General features: G+C 35.6%; 1 protein-coding gene across 1 annotated transcript in view; it reads right to left on the reverse strand.

Annotated features, from left to right (window-relative positions):
* The window catches only part of CYSLTR2 (cysteinyl leukotriene receptor 2), a 114,280-nt gene extending 100,413 nt beyond the window's left edge, over positions 1 to 13,867 (reverse strand). The window contains exon 1 of the mRNA XM_069063660.1: positions 13,762 to 13,867. The gene's annotated coding sequence lies outside the window, so the exon portion shown is untranslated. The remainder of the gene's footprint in view (positions 1 to 13,761) is intronic.
* Between the last annotated feature and the right edge of the window lie 2,087 nt (positions 13,868 to 15,954).

The following is a 15,954-nucleotide window of genomic DNA, read 5'->3' on the forward strand; positions in this document are numbered from 1 at the left end:
GGAAGGAAGGAAGGAAGGAAGGAAGGAAGGAAGGAAGGAAGGAAGAAAGGAGGAACAAAAGAAAGGAAGGAAGGCAAGGAGGAAAAAATCAATACTGAATTAGATCCTTTGAAATCATAGGCTCTTGAGCTGAAAGGAACCTTAGAAATCATCTAGTTCAATCTTTATTTTACACATGAAGAAACTGATGCCCAGAGAAGTTATGATTTGCTCTAAGTTACACAGGTAGTAATGGGCAGAGATATTTTGAATTCAGATCCCCTGGCTACAAATCACCCACACACGATGATGATGATGATGATGATGATGATGATGATGATGATGATGATGATGATGATGATGAAGAAGAAGGAGGAGGAAGAGGAGGAGGAGAAGGAAAAGACGAAGAGGAATAGTATGCAAGATTATGAAAGCTTCAAAACCACCAGGTTAAATAATTCCCCCCCAATAAGGAAAATGAACAAAAATAAAGACAGTGCCTCTGACTATTTGCTAGAGGGGTTTAATCAGTGCAAAAACAAGCACCACATCTGGAGACAAAAACGAACCCAGAAACTACCTTGGCCAACAAATGCTTGCTAATGTCCTTGACAAATAGCAGCCAAGAAAAATACTCGTTTAGAATACAAGCTTCTTTGAAAAAATTATGGCGGATGATTATTTCAAGAAACATTTTCTCTCAAAATAGTAAAAAGTAATCTAAGAGAAAATGAGCTTACAAGGAGTTTTGTGTGAGACTCAGCTAGGCCACATCATCCTAAGAGCATCTCATATCAGGAGGACAATAAACAAATGTGAAATGGGATCAGTCTGCTGGTGTTCCTATGGTAAACACTTGTTATCAGTGAAAGAAGCATATTCTACCAACTCAATACCTAGTATCCCATAATGATAAAGTAATAATTCTGTTATTTTGAAATGAATCAAGAATAGTGGCTATACCTAACAGTCGCATAAGGAAGAAAGCTGTGTTGGAAGTGACATAATTTTAAAGATATTCAGGAGACAATTTTTAAAATATCTCAAAGGGAATAAGATTTTTTTAAATGGCAAAGATCACAACATTACTTTTTTTTTTAAGGCACCAAGTGACATCTATTGTTTAGTCATTTTTCAACTATATCCAATTCTTCATGACCCAACATTTGGGCTTTTCTCAGAAAAAGATCCTGGAGTGGTTTGCCATTTCGTTCTCTGGATAATTTTACAGATAAGGAAACCGTGGCATATTGGGTTAAGTCACTTGTTCAAGATCACACAACTATTAAGTATCTGAGGTCCAATTGACTCCATACCTGTCATTCTAACACTGCACCACCTGGCTGCCCCATCTACCCATATGGTAACTCTTTTATTTATATAAAGCTACAAGAGTGTTCTATGCAATACAGAACTGAAAGAGGTCAAAGATCTATAGTTTGCTCAAAAGTCCTATATACCCTGAATATTTTCTTTAAGTTTAGAAGGTTTATCAGCAAACCACATCACACACACACACACACACACACACACACACACACACACACACATACACACACACCCCAAAATTAAAAAAAAAAAACGAAAATCTTAACAGATAGAAAACTACTTGTTACAGATGAGGGAATAATCTCCAAATTGGTTGCCTATGTAGCAAGATCACTGGCTAATTATGCCAAAAGTCAATATTGAAAACAATCAAAAGACAAAGATAAGAAACTGCACATAATTACAACAGCTTCAATACAATCTATTCAAACAAGCTATTGACAAAAGAATAGACTTTGACTCTAATTATCATTATTTTCTACAAGAGTTAACAGATGTAAAGCAGTCATCACAACCAAAGAAGCCCAGAAATCGCTTGCAACCAGCACTTAATCTCTTTGATAAGCAGGAAGACATTGACTATAAGGACAACATTTAGTTAGATTTTAAACTCATTTTTAAAATGTTACGGAAAAGTATTGTGGGACATTACAAGCAGGACTGCCTCATAAAATAGAAAAACATGAAAAACAAACACAGTAGAAGTGGAAGTCATCTGTTGAAAGCTTGGTATCCAAAACCAAATTCAGGTCAAGAACATCTGCTTATGAAACTGGAAAGAGAACAACAAATAGGTAGAAAGCAGAACAGATTTGTCAGCATTTCTGTAGCAATCTCACTTCATTATTTGATGACATTGAAATGATCACTTTCCAGTTCTAATACCTGACCTACATGCTTCTCTTTACAAGGATGCATAAATGTCGCGTAAGAAGATGAGGAAAGAAGGAACAGCTGGAACAGACCATTTATACACAAAAGAAATCCATATTAAAAGAAATATCATTTTGAAAGCATTTTTAAAGAAAGGATCAACTTTTTTATTGATATCTTTTATTTTTATACCATCTTCAGTGTCCTCCCAGGGAGCCATCCCCTCTAATAAAGGAAAAAAGGAAGCTCAGCAAAACTAATGTATCAGTTATATGTGATGTGGGATAGATTGTACCTTATTAAGATATATTCATGTGATGTAATTCAACAACCAGGGGTCCACCTACCAAGACAAACATGGGAATTATATGAATGCAACTACAAAAATGCTCTTTAGTGAAACAGAGACTTAAATGATTAGAGAAAGATTAACTGCTGATGCTTGGGCAGAACAACTCAACCCTTATTTTGCCAAGTTTTCTCCACCAAGGAGAATGATACTTGGCTGTAAAAGATGAAACAAAAAATGTCTAATAGGGTGTATTGAGTAGAGAAAGATTTGGCCTTGGTTCTCTCAGTTATAAAATGAGAAAGTTCGACTAACTTTTAAATTCCTTTCCACTTCTAGATATACATTCATTTAAGATGCAAGGTAACTAAGGAGATAGTACAAGAACACTTGGCTTCCCTTAACAAGTTAATCCCCAGATTCATATGAACTACATCCTAAAGCCTTGAAACAACAGGTATGATTGTTGAGCCACTATCAATGGAATATTGAAAGATCCTAGAAAATAGAAGAGGTTATGTAGAATGACAAAAGCAAAAAAATTACCCAGTTTTCACATACACACACACACATGCATAAAATTAGTATAGAGTCTGTAAACTATTGTCAGGTAACTTTAGGTTTGGATTCCTAACAAAACTCTAGAATGGATTCTGAAAGGTAGTTAACGACATCTAGAAAGGAAATTGTAATCACAAAGAGGTGTCATGGTTTTTATCAAGAACAAGTTACTCTAGTTCTATTTCCTTTTGACAGGGGTACTAGATTGGTAGATGAGGAGAAAGTTGCAGGTATAATTTACCTAGATTTAGGTAAAGCAGATAACAAACTGGATGCTTCTCTTGCAGAAAAGATGCAGAAGCAGGTTTGAAAAATAGTAGTTAAGTGGTTTCTGAACTGGTGGTATAACCAGACTTAAAGACTAGCAATTAAAGGTTAGCTGTCCTGTTGGAAGGTATTTTCCAGTACAGGATCCCAGAGATGTGTATTTAGCTCTATACTGTTTAATTTTTCTAAAAATTTATTTAATTGAATAAAGGCATGGATGGCATGCTTAGCAAATTTACTAATGACACAAAGCTGGAAGGGATAGTTTGCATGATGGATAATCATAAGGACCCAAAAACATTATGTCAAGCTAGAAGGTTGGACTGAGTCTAACAAGATGAAAATTTAGTTGAGGTAAATACAGGGATGTGCTAAACCAGCTTAAACCAGCTCCTGAGAGCTAGTTGTTTTAAATTTTCAGCTTAAGCATTTATTTCTAGGAAACTGGCAACTACAAATCAGGGCTTGATTTATTGTTTTGTTGATTGTTCGTACTTAAGAAAGTGATGAAAAATATGTTAATGATGTAGATTAAACATAAAAGTGTCCTATATTTTTTTTCAGAGAGCCAGTTGTTAAATATTTACCAGAACACCATTGAGAAATGTACTCTTACATTGATTTTTCTTTTTTATTATTTTATTTCATTATATATTTCCCAATTACATGAAAAAATCAACACTCATTTTTTAAAATTTTGAGTTCCAAATTCTCTCTCTTCCACCACTCCTCCTTCTTTGAGAAGGCAAACAATTTGATATCAGTTATACATGTGAAATCATGAAAAACATTTCCATATTGTCCATGTAGTGGGAAAAAAACAAAAAAATAAAACAAAAAAATAAAGTAAAGAAAAGTATGCTTTGCTCCGCCTTCAGAGTTCATCATTTCTCTCTCTGGAGGCAGACAGTAAATCATTTGTCATGGGTCCTCTGGAGTTTTCTTGGATTACTGGCTTGATCAGAGTAGCTAAGTCTTTCACATTTGATCATCCTTACAATATTGCTCTTACTGTGTACAAAGTTCTCCTGGTTCTACTAACTTCACTTTGCATCAGTTCATATAAGTCGTCCCAGGTTTTTTCTAGAACAATCCTGCTTATCATTTCTTATAGTACAATAATGTTCCATCATAATTATATACCACAATTTGTTTGGCCATTACCCAATTGATGGGCATCCCCTCAATTTCCAATTTTTTGCCACCACAAAAAGAGTTGCTATAAATATTTTTGTACATATAGGTCCTTTTCCCTTTTCTTTAATCTCTTAGAGATACAAACATAGTAGTGGTAATGCTGGGTCAAAAGGTATACAGTTTTGTAGACTTTTGGACATAGTTCTAAATTGTTCTCCAGAATGGTTGGACTAGTTCACAACTCTACCAGCAGTGAATTAGTATCTCACTTCCATAACCACTCCAACATTTGTCATTTTCCTTTTAGTCAATCTGATATGTTTGAGGTAGTATCTGAGAATTGTTTTAATTTATATTCTCTAATCAGCACTGATTTAGATCATTTTTATGTGACTACTGATAGCTTTAATTTCTTCTTCTAAAAACTGCTTGTTCATATCCTTTGACCTTTTATTAACTAAAAATATATCTTATTTTTATAAATTTGGCTCACTTTCCCATATATTTGAAAAATGAGGCCTTTATCAGAGGAGCTTGAAGTAAAAATTTTCCTGTCCTGTTTTCTTTCTAATTTTATCTATGTTGGGCTTGTTTGTGCAAAAGTTTCTTAATTTCATGTTTTTAATTACTATTTTACTTCCTGTAATCCCCTTTACCTCTTCTTTGGTTATAAAATCTTTCCTTATCCACAGGCACATTTTTCCATGTTCCCCTAATTTACTTAGGATATCACCCTTTAAATATAAGTCATTTATCCATTTTGACCTTATATTGCTATATAGGGTAAGATGTTGATCTATGCTAAGTTTCTGCCAAACTACTTTCCAGTTTTTTCAAGATTTTTCTCAGTTCTCAACCCCCAAATTTTGTAAGTTCTTACCCTAAAAGACTGGATATTTGGTGTTATATTTGGAAATTAAAGTAAACTGAGAGAAAAAGAGTTTAAGCATGATCAATTTATTAGTTAGGCTAGCAGCACCCATTAATTGGGTCAATGGCCTCTCTCAAAGACAAAAAAGACCATAGGGTTTATTAGCCTTTATGTAGTTTTGGGATGTACAAGAAAACAAAGAACAGGAAAAATCATAGATGGGAAATAATATGATTGGTTACTAAGTCTGAACTATTACAGGCAGCACAAACATCATGATTGGTTGGATATTTGGGGCTAGCAACAACCTTCCTTCCATCCTGCCTTCAGGGACCGTTGACTGATAGAGTCCATCTGCTCATTATTTGAACAGAGATAACAGATTTCTTGGCATCCAACTTCATTGTAAGGCTTGTTAGTAACATAGCAGATCTCCTTTAGTTGTACATGGGTATGCAAGGCTGTATAGAGATAATGTATTTCTTTGAGTTAAAATGATTTATAGGACAACTGAATTTTAAACTTAACTCAGAGAGGGAAACCGGACTTCTGGACTTCTGAACTTCTGAACTTAATTCAGAGACAAAGAAACATGGCTCAGGCAGTTACAGAATAGAACCAATTATAGAATAGAATTAAATATAAAATACTAAATCAATATTAGATTTTCTTGCTGGGTTTATCAAACACTAGATTACTATGGTCATTTACTACTGTGTATTGTGTACCTAATCTATTTCTTAGCTAGTACCAGACTGTTTTGATGATTACCATTTTGGAATACAGTTTGAAATCTGGAACTGTTGGCTGCCTTCCTTCACATTTTTTTTTATTAATTCCCTTGATATTCTTGACCTTTTGTTCTTCCAGATGAATTTTGTTATTATTTTTTCTAGTTCTATAAAATAATTCTTTGGTAGTTTGATATGACACAGAATAAGTAAATTAACTTAGGTAGAACTGTCAAAATTATATTGCCTTGGCCTGCCCATAAGCAATTAATATTTCTCCTATTGTTTAGATCTGTCTTTATTTGTATGAAAAATGTTTTGTAACTATGTTCATATTAATCCCTGGGTTTTTCTTGGCAGGCAGACTCCAAAGTATTTTACATTGTCTACAATTATTTTAGATGGAATTTCTCTTTCTATCTCTTACTATTGAGATTTATTGGTAATACATAAAAATGTTGATGATTTATGTGAGTTTATTTTATATCCAGCAACTTAAAGTTATTAATTGTTTCAACTCATTTCTTAATTGGTTCTCTAGGATTCTCTAAAGTATATCATCATATCATCTGCAAAGAGTGATAGTTTTGTTTCTTCATTGCCTATTTTAATTCCTTTAACTTCTTTTTCTTGTCTTATTGCTCTAGTTAATGTTTCTAGTGCAATAATGAATAATGGTGGTGATAATGGACATTCTTGTTTCACTCCTTATCCTAATAGAAAGGCTTCAAGTTTATTGCCATTATAGATAATAGTTGTTTTTGGATTTAGATAGATACAACTTATAGTTTTAAGAAAGGCTCCATTGATTCACATGCTTTCCAGTGTTTTTAATAGGAATGGGTAGTGTACTTTCTCAAAGGATTTTTCTGCATCTTTTGATCATAGGATTTTTGTTGTTTTTGCTATTGACATGGTCAATTATGTTGAAAGTTTTCCTAATATTAAACTAGCCCTGCATTCTAGGTATATATCTGGCCTGGTCATAGGATATGATCTTCATGATATATTGCTATGATCTCCTTACTAGTATTTTATTTAATATATTTGCATCAATATTCATTAAGGAACTTGGTTTATAGTTTTCTTTCTCTGTTTTTGTTCTCCCTGGTTTTGGTTGCAAGACCTAAATCATATTTGTATCATAAAAGGAATACAGTAAGACTCCTTTATCTATTTTTCCAAATAGTTTATACATTATTAGGATTAATTGTCCCTTAAGTATTTGGCAGAATTCACTTGTGAATTTATCTGATAATGGGGACTTTCCTTAGGGATCTCATTGATGGCTTGTTCCATTTCTTTTTCTAGGATGAGGTCGTTTAAGTATTCTACTTCCTTTTCTGTCAATCTGGGCAATTTATGTTTTTTGTAAATATTCATCCATTTCATTTAGATTGTTAGATTTATTGGTATAGAATTGAACAAAACAGTTCTTAATAATTGATTTAATTTTATCTTCATTGATGATGAAATCACCTTTTTTCATTTTTGATACCAGTAATTTGGTTTTCTTCTTTTTTAAAATCAAATTAACCAATGGTTTATTTTATTGGGTTTTCCCCCCACAAAACCAGTTCCTTGTTTTATTTATTAGTTCAATTTTATTAATCTCTCCTTTGATTTTTATGGATTTCCATTTTGGTATTTAATTGAGGATTTTTAATTTGTTCTTTTTTTTAGGGTTTTTTTTTAAGTTGCATACCCAATTCATTGTTCTACTCTTTCTCTCTTTTACTGATGTGTACATTAAGAGAAATAAATTTTCCCTAAGTACTTCTTTGGCTGCATCTCACAAATTTTGGAATGTTGTCTCACTGTTGCCATTTTCTTTAATGAAATAATTGATTATTTCTATGATTTGTTCTTTTACCTACTCATTCTTTAGGATTAGATTATTTCGTTTCCAATTAACTTTTTTTTTTTTTTTTTTGCAAAGCAAACAGGGTTAAGTGACTTGTCCAGGGGGACAATTGCTTGGAGGCTAGATTTGAACTCAGGTCCTCCTGACTCCAGGACCAGTGCTCTTGCAATTTTTATTGCATTTTGGTCTGAAAAGTATGCATTTAATATTTCCACTTTTCTGTATTTGGTTGTAAGGGTTTTTATCCCCTAATACATGATCGATTTTTGTGAAGGTGCCATTACAGCTGAGAAAAAGGTATACTCCCTTCTATTTCCACTCAGTTTTCAATAGAGGTCTATCATATCTAAGTTTTCTAAGATCCTATTAACCTTCTTTACTTCTTTTTAAATTAATTTTTATGGTTATATTTATCTGGTCCTTAAAGGGGAAAATTGAAAGGGAAAAAAACTATACTACTTGTATAGTTTTCCTGCCTATTTCCTCCTATAATTTGTTTTACTTCTTCCTTAAGAATTTGGATGCCATGCAGTCATCAAAACTACTTGGTACTGGCATAGAGTGGTGGATCAGTGGAATAGGTTAGGTAAACAAGACACAATAGTCAATGACTATAGTAATCCATTTGAAAAATCCAAAGACCCTGGCTTCTGGTTTAAGAACTCACTATTTAACAAAAACTACTGGGAAAACTGGAAAATAGTATGGCAGAAACTAGACATAGAACATCACCTTACACCCTATACCAAGATAAAGTCAAAATGGGTACATTATTTATATATAAAGGGTGATGCTATAAGCAAACTAGGAGGGAAAGGAATAGTTTACCAGCCAGATCTATGGGAAAGGGGAGAAGTTATGACCAAACAAGAGATAGAGAACAATATGAAATGCAAAATGGATGATTTTGATTACATTAAACCGAAAAGGTTTTGCACAGCAAAGTCAATGCAACCAAGATTAGAAGGAAAGCAGAAAGCTGAGAAACAATTTTTACAACCAATGGCTCTGATAAAGGCCTCATTTCTAAAATATATAGAGAACTGAGTCAAATTTATAAGAATACAAATCATTCCCCAATTGATAAATGGTCAAAGGATATGAATAGGCAGTTTTCAGAGGAAGAAATTAAAGATATCTATAAACATATGAAGTGCTCTAAATCACTATTGATAAGAGAAATGCAAATCAAGACAACTTTGAGGTACCATGTCATACCTATCAGATTGGTTAATATGACCCCCTAAAAAAGGAAAATGATAAATGTTGGAAAATTGGAACATTAATGCATTGTTGGTGGAGTTGTGAACTGATCCAACCATTCTGGAGAGCAATTTGGAACTATGCCCAAAGGGTTATAAAACTATGGATATACTTTGACCTAGCAATACCACTTCTAGGTCTGTATCCCAAAGAAATCATAAAAGCAGGAAAAGGACTCATATGTACAAAAATATTTATAGCAACTTTTTGTGGTGGCAAAGAACTGGAAATTGAGGGGATGTCCATCAATAGGGGAATGGCTGAACAAGTTGTGGAATGTGAATGTAATGGAATACTATTGTGCATAAGAAATGATGAGCAGGAGGACTTCAGGAAAACCTGGAAAGACTTAAATGAACTAATGCTGAGTGAAATGAGCAGAACCAGGAGAATATTATACACAGTAACAGTCACATTGAGCAATGATTGACTTTGATAGACATAGCTCTTCTCAACAATGCAAGGATCTAAGACAACTCCAAAAGATTTACAATGGAAAATGCTATCCATATCCAGAGAAAAGGTTTCTGGAGTCTGAATGCAGATGGAAGCATACTATTTTCTCTCCTTTTCTTTTGTTGTTTTGTTCTGTTTCTTCTTTCTCCTGGTTCCTCCCATTAGTTCTGATACTTCTTTACATCATGACTAATGTGAAAATATGTTTAATATGAATGTATAAATAGAATCTATATCAGATTACATGCCATCTTGGGGAGGGGAGAGGAGACAGTGGGGGAGGAAATTTAGAAGTCAAAATCTTATGGAAGTAAATGTTGAAAACTAAAAATAAATTAATTAATCATAAATAATAATTTGGATGCCATGTCATTTGGTGTACATATGTTTAGTATTGATATTACTTCATCTATAGTTCCTCTCAGCAAGTTGAAGTTTCCCTGCTTTATCCTTTTAATTAAAGTCTATTTTTTGTTTTTACTTTGTCTAAGGTTATAATCAATACCTTTGCCTTTTTTTTTTAACTTTAGCTGAAGCATAATAGATCCTGGTCCAATCCCTTATTTTGACTGTTTGTGTGTCTCTCTGTTTCAAGTGTGTTCCTTGCAAACAACATACTGTTGGATTGTGTTTTCTAATCCATTCTGCTATCTGCTTCTATTGTATTGGTGAGGTCATCCCATTCACATTCACAGTTATAATTACTAATTGTGCATTTATCTCCATCCTATTTTCTTCTGTTTATCCTTCTCTAGTCCCTCCTATAAAGTTTGTTTTGTTTCCAACCACTAGCTTCTTTTATGTACCCCCCCCTTTTTTTTATCACAATCTCCCTTTCTCTTATCTCCTTCCCCTTCTACTTCCCTGTGTGGTAAGATAGATTTCTATTACCAACTGAGTATCTATATGTATTTGTCCTCTTGGAACCAATTTAGATACATTGCCCCCACCCTTGCAAAGCTAATTACAAGCAGCTCTCTTGAGAACTACTGCTGTGAATAGCTTTAAAGACCTAATTGCATAGTATAGTGAACTCTCTATTTATTCATCAATAAACTAAAGCAAAACATTCAAGAAACTAGAGCACAACATTCACCACTATATAACATAACAACTTATTACTAAGGTGGCCACAGTCTTAAACAAAACATATCATTCAGTAAGTCACAATATCCTTAATCAATATAGAGTACCCAAGTCAAATCTTTCATCTTGACTCCAGGTTGGCTTCCTTAAGGGATAGCAGAAAGTACAAACATCATTCGCCCCTAGTAAGCTACAATATCATCAGTCAACGCTGAGTCTCCAAGTAAAGTCTCCTTTCATTGTAACTTGAGGCTGACTTCCAAACCCCATGGCTCCTCTTCCACACTCCCAGCTCTTGCCTGGACTCATCTAACTGTTGCCTGGATTCACAGGTAGGCAGCTCTCCACTACTGTTCCATATTGCAGTTCACCACAGGGACTGCCCCACTCTAAGCTCTTCACAGTTTCTGTTTCTAGGAAAACAAAGTTCAACAGGGCTACAACAATATATACACACATTGCTGGCACTATCATCTCAGTTCACTTTCTGTCTGAGAAATCAACACAAATCAACAGAGTGCTTCTGTCTGACAAAGTAACATTAACACAGAACAATAGACAGAACAACAGACAGAACACTGAAACAACAAGCATGTTCCTCTCTCAGTTCTGCTTGGTTCTAGCTTGTGCTCAAGCTTTTATCTGCTCTGCTCCTTCCTGTTCCACCCTTCCTGTTCTGCCCTTCCTGTTCCACTCTTTTGTCAAGCTCCTCCCACCATGGGTTCCATTTGATGACCATTAGACCTTTTTTGTTTTGTTTTGTTTTTGGAGGGGGGAAGGCAGGACAATTGGGGTTAAGTGACTTGCCCAAGGTTACACGGCTAGTAAGTGTTAAGTGTTGGAGGCTGCATTTGAACTCAGGTCCTCCTGATTCCAGGGCCAGTGCTCTATTCACTGTGCCACCTAGCCACCCCCGTTAGACCTTTTAAGGGCAAGGAAGGTCTCCACACTTCGTTAGGCCTATTAAGAGCAACACGGCGTATACTGTTTCCAACTAAGATTTGACACAATCAAAGATGAGGCTCAAAGACACTTGTAAAGCTGAAACAAGCAGCAAAGCACTATTTTGATTACCATCACAACCCTCCACAGTAAAAGTTCTTCCTTACATTCCTCTTTTATATGAAATAATTTTCCCCATTCTTCCTCTCCTTTCCCCCTTCTTCTAGAGGATCTCTCTTGCCTATTCATTTTTTACATCATCCAAACATAATCGACTCACTCTCATGCCCTCTTTCTATGTATAATCTTTTTAACTTCCCTAACAATGATAAAGTTCTTATAAGTTACATGTATCATCTTCCCATATAGAAAGGCAAATAGTTTAACCTTACTGAGTCTCTTATGATTTCTATTTCATGTTTATCTTTTTATGCTTCTCCTGAGTCTTGTATTTGAAGGTCAAATTTCTATTCAGCTCTGGTCTTTTCATCATGAATACATGAAAGTCCTCCATTTCTCAAAGTGTCCATTTTTTCCTTTGTTATATTCAGTTTCACTGGGTATATTATTCTTGGTTGTAATCCCAGCTCTTTGCTTCTTGCCCAGCACCTAGCCCAGTTCATGGCACATAGTAAGCTTTTAATAAATCCTTATTTAATGGCTAAATAAGATCTGAGGATTGTGGTGAACTTTGACATGAGTTAGTAGTATGATATGCCAGAAAGAAAGTTAATACAGTCTTATGCCATATTATGAGAAACAGTGTCTAAAATTAGGGAAGTGGTAATTCCCTGCAGCTTGCCCTGATCACACCATGTCCTGGAATATTGTGCTTAATTCTGGGTGCCACATTTTAGAAAGGATATTATAAGTGAAAAAACATGTTATCCTGAAGTCCTTTATACCATACAAGAATTGGTTGGAAAAACTGGGAATGTTTAGCCTGGCCAAGAAAAAGCTTACAGCTATCATCCAGTATTTGAAGGGTGTATGTACAATGGCTGGATTCCAAAAGGTAAATTTAGGATTCATGTGAGGAAAAAGTTAAAACGATTAGAGCTACCCAAATGTATAATGGGATGCCTTGGAGAGGGAGGTGTTAGTGTTGGTGGTGGTAGTATGGGTACTGCCTAACCAGACAAGTTGTTGGGTCCTTTGTAGAGGGGATTGACTATTGTTCCGGAATGAGTTGCACTAACTAGATTGTGAAGTTTCCTCAGACTCAGATTCTGTAAAGAGAGGCACACAAGATGAGATAGCAATAGATTATGATCTGTCCTGTTAGAGTGTGCAGTTATACTGATGTGAACACAGATTCATTGAAGGATTAAAGTACATCTCACTAGGTATTTAAAATGATGTAAACTTGGCTCTGACAATTGCCTATTTCAGTCTTCCCTTGTGCAGTTAACATTCATTGTTGACAGCATTCAAATTATGTCAAATAAACCAGAGTATATTAACATGGTTCACTATCATCTGTGCTGTAAATATCTGGGCTGGAAATTAATAAAGTAGAGTGTAAATGGAGGTGATTCTAGGGAAAATTTATGTTGATGCTTCCTATGAATGAATACTAGAATCTCTCTCCCTCCCCCACCCACACAAACTCACTTCCTAGAGAACTACTATATTTACCTGTAAGGAAGAAGAGGAATTTTTTTCAAAGTACTGTAATAATTTTTAAATTACATATCATCTGTAATTCACCCAATGAGCACCATCTAGTGGTCAAAGAAGGGAACTCAGTACCTGTTTGGTCACTGGATTCTATATTAATTTAATCCCTATTGTGGGATGCTATGAGGCCAAAAGTTGTGGCTGAAAAGTTTAAGAAATGCTGCATTTCAGATTTCATGGATGAAACTTAAAATGACTGTTCAAAATCTAAAAAAGTTGAGAATAGGGAAAATGATAGAGTGAGAAAGAAATTGAAGATTAACCAATAAACATTTATTAAAAGTGTAATAGTACTAAGTGATAAGAGTGACAGTGATGGGAGTGATAAATGAATGAATAAAAATTGTTATTAAGAGCTTATAGCACTGTGCTAGGTCTAAGTGATGGGATATAAATACAAGCAAGACAATGTTCTAATAAGGGAAGATAATACCTGGAGTCAGAAGGGCTTGGTTTGGAAATGTCCAGGAAGCGAATACATGGTGGCCTGGGTTTCAGGTCACATAAGGCAGAGGCTCATCTATCAGAGTCCAGGGGTCCACTGGCAAAGTACAACTACATCTGGAAGGAAGAGGAGGAGGACAACAGGGAGGAAGAAGAAGTGGAAAAGGAGGAGAAAGAAATGAAGAAGAAAGAGGAAGGGAAGGAAGACAGGGAGGAGGAGGAAGAAAAAGAAGGAAAAGGAGAAAGAAGATAGGGAAGAGAAGGAAGAATAGGACAGGAAAGAAGAGGGTGAGGAGGAGGAAGAAGAGAATAAAAGAGGAGGAAAAGAAGGAGGACAGGGAGAAGAAAGAGGGTCAGAATGGAGGCCTTCATGGTTGGGAAATGTACAGAAAATGCATGGAGGAATGGATTGCTGATAAGACAAGGCAAAGGCTTACCTCTCAGAGTCCAGTGTGTTAGAGGCAGAGTCCAAATAAGAGGAATGATGTATAACGGATAAAATATACTAACTTCAGGAAAATAACTAGTGAAAAACTGTTGTTCACTAATTACAGGTATGGTGGGGTTTTTTAATAAAAAAAATTTAAGCTTGTATTTGATTTTGTTTTGTCAATGTGATCTTCAGTTCTTTCTCACTGAGTAGGAAAGGCAAAGCCCATACCTTACAATAAGAGTTAAGAATGGTTCTGGTGCTGGCACTGACTTAAGGTTGAGCATCACAGGCTTAGTAAAGAGAGGTCATTAAGAGGTCATCCATTCAACACCACAAAAAGATTTATTTATAGAAGATACTGGGAAAGCATGTGCTAAAGATGCCAGATCCCTGCTGTCATGAATGCAGCTTTGTTCCTTAGAACTGCCTCTGGCCTAACCAACCTTATTCATGGGAATTTTCCAGATGGGAAAATTCCCAGAATAGGATTATTTGCTGAAGGCTCATCCTCTTTACCAAATTCTGAGGGATGTTCCATGTGCCAGAGAGGCTGAGCCCATATATATTAGGTACTTAATAAATCTTGCCAGCTAATTTTTAAAGTTATCCTTTAAGGCAATCAATCAATTTGTTAAGCTCCTACCATCTTACAGACCTTGTGCTAATTGATGGAAATAGAGGCAAAAGATAGTCCCTGCCCTCAAGGAGTTTATAATCTAATGGGGAGACAATATGCAAGCAAATATATACAAAGCATGCTATCTACAGGATAAACAGGAAATAATGAATGGAGGGTAGACACTGGAATTAAGAGGGCTCAGAAGGTGAATTTTAGTTGTGACTTAAAGGACCTTCCCGCAGATCAGTAGTCAAAGAGAAGGAAGAATGTTTCAGGCACGGAGGACAGCCAGAGAATGCCCCAAGGGAAGAGACAAAGGTTCTGGTTTGTGAACCAGGCAGGAGGCCAGAATCTCTGAACTCAACCATCTAGAGAAAGCTGACACACATTTATTAAGTGCCCACTGTGTTGTTGGTGGTGCTTTATTGCACTGAGAATACAAGCATGGATGGAATCCCTACTTTCCCTAAAGACGCAGCTGAAAAGCAACTTTGTACATGAAGCTTTTCCCCAGTGTCTGCTCTCCTGCCTCCCACCCCACCCCACCCCTGCCTTACTTTTTATCTACATTACATCTACCTGTTTATTTGCATATTGTCTCCTTCTGTAGACTGCAAACTCCTTAAGGGCAGGCAGGCAGGGACTTTCACTTTTTGTCTTTATATCCCCAGTGCCTGACACATACTGTGGATTCTTAATAATGCCCAATGCAGGGCGGCTTGGTGACACAGTGAATAAAGCCCCGGCCTGGGAGTCAGGAGAACCCGAGTTCGGTTCTGGCCTCAGACACTTAACACACACACACACACACACACATACAGACACAAAACTAGCCGTGTAACCTTGGGCAAGCTACTTAACCCCAATTGCCTTCCAAAAAAAAGCCCCCCAAAAAATGCCCAATGATTGATGATGCTCTGTTTTGGGAGAACAAAGTACTTACTAACAGTTTCTTCATCTACAAAATAGGTGTAATGCTAGTCACCTTACAACCTTTGTAAACTGGAAAGCATTAGCTATAGAGTCCAAGTATTGTTCTGTCATTTTTCTGTCTTATTGGACTCTTCATGATCCCATCTGGGGTTTTCTTAGCAAAGATACTGCAGTGGTTTTCCATTTCCTTCTCCAGC

This window comes from Petaurus breviceps, unplaced genomic scaffold, assembly GCF_028583685.1.
Source record: "Petaurus breviceps papuanus isolate PSGF00001 unplaced genomic scaffold, PetGlider_PUasm1.0 90594, whole genome shotgun sequence".
NCBI lineage: Eukaryota > Metazoa > Chordata > Mammalia > Diprotodontia > Petauridae > Petaurus > Petaurus breviceps.